This window comes from Adiantum capillus-veneris, chromosome 2, assembly GCF_014529385.1.
Source record: "Adiantum capillus-veneris isolate H3 chromosome 2, ASM1452938v2, whole genome shotgun sequence".
In the NCBI taxonomy this organism is placed as follows: Eukaryota; Viridiplantae; Streptophyta; class Polypodiopsida; order Polypodiales; family Pteridaceae; genus Adiantum; species Adiantum capillus-veneris.
Window position 1 is genome coordinate 1,081,275 of NC_140932.1, and position 6,222 is coordinate 1,087,496.

Here is a 6,222-nt window from a genome sequence, read left to right on the forward strand (position 1 = left end):
CAATTTAGAAGATTCGACCGTAAGTTGTAGCAACTGATTAGTAATCCTGGTCAGTCCTCTGACTTGAATCTTCCACTGGCCCATACACAGCTGGATCCTATGCATCTCCTCTTTCAGTGCCTGAATGTCATTGATTTGGAGAGCATAATTGAACAGCGTCTGCCAAGTCTTCCATTCCACAGTTGATCGCTCATACCAATCCTGAAGCTCATCAGTGATTTTGAAGTATGTGAGGCGATCAGCTGGTTCTGGATGTTCAGGATACAGTGCTGGAAAGAATCTTAGCAGCTCTGTTTCTCTTGCTGGAACATCATACAAGAGAACTGGAGAATCAGGCACAAATTCTAAGAAATTGAGAACAGCCTGTTTCTCTTGCTGCATCATCTTTCTGGTGATTCTCACTAGCTGAAACAATGTTCAGAGAGCAGTTGCTTGTGCTCCGACTGACATTCTAGTCTGAGGTCCTTTGCTAGTGGTTGTCTGGTCCTCAAGAATGGCTTTGACTCTCTGATCCAAAACACCTCTGGCAGTTTGCATTTGCACCAAAACTTCCTTGAGTTGTACCCTAACATCCTTCATACATCGGTAAGTTGGTTTGTTACCCATCAGAAGTTCTAGTTCCAGGGCAAGGGTGCGACAATCTGCAGTAGAGTGCCTTTGCAAGTGCGGGTTTGCCACTCTCTCGTCAGCATTGAGCATCCATTCAGGAACTCGTTCCAACAGCTGGACTGTACTGGGATGCGCCGGTAGACAGCAAGCTTCTTTATCATGGAAAGCTGCTGATTTCCAATATTCTACCATTTCCCTGGCTCCAACATATAGCCTTTGAAATCTTTCCAAGTCAGACAAGAGATCATCATCCTCCAGATACTATCTGGTTATGGAGGCCTGTTGATGTCTCAATTGCCTATTCAGGATAATGAGCTACAGTGAATGTTGATGATCAACAACTGGTCCCTCATCTTGCACTTTCATTTTCCCTTTAGCATCTCTGTTGAGTTGAGACTGATCAGTTGGTTGATTCCCAATGTGGCTGTACTGCTGCTCTTCAGTCTGCTGGTTATCCGACTGATGCCCTTCTTCCTGTCCCTGCTGGCCCTCATTCTGGCCTGGCTGGTCTGGCTGTGATTGGCCTCCTTCAGTTGGCCCTGTCCCACCAGTACCAGGTCCTATACGTGGAGATGGTGGTGGGGCATCATCATCATCCTTTGTATGCCTTGCTTCCTGATCATCCTCCTCCTAATCAGCTTCATCTTCCTGGTCTTCTTCTTCCTCATCCGGAGAAGTCTGCTGCTCAATATAATCTAATATATCTTGATTCATCAGAGCATTATTATACTCAGTCACCTTGTCCTGCAAATCACTTTGCATACTTTCCATCAAGGACTTCAAATTCTCTAAATTGAAAACAGCATTGCCTGATGGATTTAAAATTTCAGACAAGCTGCTATAGATGTATCTTTCAGTTAGAGAGGCCTTCAGAGCTGTATGGCCCATTAACAGGTTTTTGAATTCCGCCCGCTTCATCCTGAGCATTGTTTCAACCCGCTCTGCAGCTCTCAGTGCTTCATTTCGTTGATTTTTGATGATCATTATTTCAGATTCAGCCTTAGCTAACTTTTTGTTTAACAACTCATTAGTCCTTTCTGAATGAGCTTCGAGTACCCTGTGTTGTATGTTCTGCTCTTCCCGAGCTTTCTGGAGATTTTCAATCTGATCTTGTGCCTCCGTCAAGTCAGTTTTAAGCTTTTTGACTTCATCTTCTGATCCAGCAGTCTCCATCAGTTGTCCCATACAACTGACAATGGTATTCCAAGAAGACTGTATGAGGACTGAACATCTGTCTTTGACTGTGGTTGGATCAGAATCAGTAGACTCATATATTGTCATTGGAGCTATGTAGGGTAAAGTTGCATAATCAGCTTTGCGTAGCAAAAGATGCCCTTTCAATTGTTTAGTCTGCATTTGCTGCAACTTGTCCTGTTTTACCAATTGCAGAATGTTTTCAGTATTGGGAGTAGGAACTCCACGTGGCAGAGTCGAGGAAGCTGGACCTTTCCCCTTGTCCATTTGCGTCTTGCCTTTGTTCCCTGACTAGTCTGCTATCTTCTAAGAAGTGGCTGGCTTGGCCTGATCTTTCCCAAAACCAGTAGCAACTGCACTTTGTGCTACTGACTGGTTAGGCACAGTCTTCTGAGCAGATTGATGCTCTGTTTGGCTCACTACAGCTTTCTCAGTGTTTACTGTCTTGACCTGGCTTTCTATCTGCTTCAAAAACTCACTGCTCTTTGTCAATGTAGTCTTTGGCTTCTTTGAACTCCCAGCCTGTTCTGCAGTTGCTTTCCTTTTCAGGTCTGTTGAAATAGTTTGACTGTCCGTTTCTTCGTCGTCTGAGGACATCTCAATGTTCTTCGGCTCAGAAATTGGCTTCTCACTCCACGCCTTCTTTACCTGCTCATTAACATCTGCAGCAGTAGGCCAATACAGAAATTGCCAAACATACCAAGCTTTGAAAACATTTTGAGATTTTAGCTTGGCAGTTTGCTGGAGTACATTGTGCGAGAGAATTTGACAAAGGTTAATAGGAACCTATGGATCCAATATCTTGGCCAACAGCATAGCAAACAGTTTTTTGGATACATACGTTGGGTTGTTTTTAAGGCTTACTACTTCGGCTACAAACCTGTAAGCAGTGGAAGCTTCCAGTCCTGCTACTAGAACTCCTTGACCAGTTGCTTTGCGCTTACGTTTAGCCACTTCATCCTCCTTCAGAGCTATACTTATCTGCTATGCAGTTGCCACAGAAGGTTTGGGCTCGTTGGGCATTCTGAATGCAAATACTATGGCTTCTGATGTCACTGACACCTTCCTACCATTTACCATGGCACTGTCATCTTCAGCGTCGAAAGAATCAAGAACTTTCTTGATGATGTCTGCATCAAAAGCAATTCTTGTAGCTTGCAACACAACTCGAAGATCCCAGAGTTGTAGCAGAGTCATTGCTTGGTCAGTGAATACATAACGCTGGATTTTACTGTACGGTATAATGGGAAGGCTTGCCTTTGCAGCAGCAACTATATCCTGGGTTTCCTCAAGAGACTCCTGCATCTTCTCTGAGCGTTTCCTTCTACCCATACACTGTGAAGACGATGACAATGAAACAGGCGAAGGAGAAGATGACTTACTTGTCGTGTCAAAGCCATTTCCTGGTGTCGCTGGCAAGGCTAGCTGACAGTCAACTGTCTCTTCAGAGGTCAAGGTTTGCGGCTGTAGCGAAGAAACCTCAGAGCTTGGCGACGGCGAATGGTTAACAGGAGGAAAGCGTCGCGTAGGGGATTTATGAGGAAAAATACTAACTCTCCTAACTGTTATACGTGTTCGCACCATAAAAGCTCCACCACTCGTCATTCCTAGACTTGTGTGCGTCACTGCTGTCGTGGAAGACATGCATTGGACAAGACTGCGACACATCCTTGAAATAATTACTACTGGCGTACCATTTGATCGTTGGGCGCTTAAAAATCGGAAAGTGTGTCCCCATTGATACTGGACTGATTTCTAGTCTGGTTCCACCATACTGGTACTGATTCTAAGGTCAGCCTGATCTGATTCTTCTGGTACTAGTTCTGAAATTGAAACTGGTTGCACATGAAAAAATCCAAAAATGTCTGATTCTGGTATCTCTTGATCAGCAAGTTCCAGTTCCTTAGTACCTTGTTTTGGCCCAGTTTCTCTGGTCTCTGAATAATAAAGCTTGATCTTTGCCCCATTATATACTCCTGGCAACAACAATCCAGATAAATCCTTCAATCTGACTGTGCCATTGAAGAAGACCCAGTCTACCTCAAATGGTCTTGCCCAGGCAATCTTCAGGTTTGGCTTCTTTGGACCCAATCTAGACTGATATAGAAGCACTAAGTCTCCTTTATGGAATTCTCGAACTTTAATTCGGCGATCATGCCAGTGCTTCCTTCGTTGTTGAACAATTTCTTGTTCCAACATAGCCCGTTGCCTGAGTTCATCTAATTGCATCAGTTCATCTAGCCGTTTTTTGAGATTATGGTTGAAGTGTAACCCATACTTCACAGCCATTCTCAGACTTGGGATTACAAACTCCATAGAAACCACATCTTCAGTGCCATACACCATTCTAAATGGTGTCATTCCAGTAGTTACCTTATAAGCTGTCCTATAAGCCCATAGAGCATTCTGAAGTTTCAAATCCCACTGGTCTGGTTTCTTTTGCACCACCTTAGTGAGAATAGTCTTTATTGTCTTGTTGCTACTTTCAGCCTGTCCATTGCATATGGGATAGTAAGGAGTAGATTTCCGATGCTTGACTGAAAGCATATCCAATAGGATTTTCATAGTGTCATTGATAAAATGTGTTCCTTGATCGATCACAATCTCTACTGGAGATCCATATCGGCAGACAATATTCTCAAATAGAAACCTTGCAGTTGACTTGGCTGTGTTGTCAGGAAGAGCCTTAGCTTCAACCCACTTGGTAACATAACAAGTAGCCATTACTATGTACTTGTTTTTCCTGGGAGTAACCTTCTTAAAAGGTCCCATAAAATCTAGTCCCCATTTCATGAATACTCCCAGTATAATAGTGGTTGTACTGGCATCAAGGCAGTCATATCTGCAGCTGTTGGTCGACCCATTCTTTGGCATATCACAAGTTTTACAAAAACTTATGACATCAGCAATCAGTGTTTGCCACCACAGACCAGCTTGCAGAATCTTCTTATAGGTTACTTCGTTGGAAAAGTGTCCACCAGATTCACCATTATGCGCTTCTGAAATTCCTTGCATTCCTTCCTTCCATAGGACACATCATTGAAGTATACCATCAATACCCAGTCGATAAAGTAATTCTCCTATGAGAGTAAATTTCAAGCTTTTTATGATCAGAGCTTTCTTCTGATTCTGCTTCCAATCCTTTGGAAAGGCACCTTGGGAAAGAAATTGATAAATATCATACCATTCAGGATCCACTGAGTCTTCTGCATCTAACTGAAATAAATCAGCATCCACTGGTTCATCTCTCAGAGGTGATTCTGAATATCCTTCTGTACTTCTTGAAAGAAAATCAGCTCCACAATGGTTTCGGCCAGGCTTATGTAAAATTCTGAATTCAAATTCCTTTAGAACATCATCCATCTTATCAGCCTGCCTTGAATCATGACTTTATTAATCAGAAACAGAAGAGCTTGATGGTCCACATAAAAATGAAATAACTTTCTCAACAGGTAATGCCTGAACTTTGGAGCGCTGAAAACCATTCCAAGGGCTTCTCTCTCAGTAGTCGTATAGCCTTGTTCAACCTGACTGAATCTGAGACTAGCAAAATAAACGGGATAGTCTGTTCTTCCATCTGGCTGAGCTAATATTGTCCCCATTGCCAATCCCGAAGCATCTACATGTACGTGGAAAATAATATCCCAATTTGGCTGCCTAAGGACTGGTTTACTGGTAATGGCTTTTTTCAAATTCTGGAAGCTCTCTTCGCATTGAACAGTCCAGTTGAACTTACTAGTCTTTTTTGTAAGCTCATATAGTGGCACTGCTTGAGAAGCAAACTTATGTACAAATCTTCTATAGAAATTCACATAACTCAAGAAAGAACTCAACTCTAAAGCAGTTCTGGGTGCTTTAGCTTGCTGAACACACTGTATTTTATCATTGGCCATCTCTATTCCATTGCGGGAAACCACATGTCCTAGTAGCTGTCCCTTCCAGACTAGAAAAACAGATTTGAATGGATTCAAACAAATCCACTTCTCCTGACAGCGTTTGAAAACCATTTCTAGGAATAGGAGGTGTTGTTCCTCATCTGAATAGACAGTGAAGTCATCCATGAAAATGGCGAGGAACCGATGAAGAAATTCATTAAACATCTCCATCGTACACCGGTGAAAGGTAGCTGGTGCATTGCACAGGCCAAAAGGCATCACCAGATACATAAAAGCTCCCCACTCAGTGATAAAAGTGGTCTTGGATCTATCTTCAGGAGCGATCTGTAACTGGTTATAGCCGCTATAACCATCCATGAAGCTATACATTTCATAACCTGCGATCTCATCAAGCAACATATCAGTAAAAGGTAAGGGAAATGGAACCTTAATAGTTTGGGCATTTAGTTTCCTATAGTCGACACAAACTCTCAATTTTCCATTCTTCTTAGGGATGACGACTATGGGAAATAGCCAATCACTG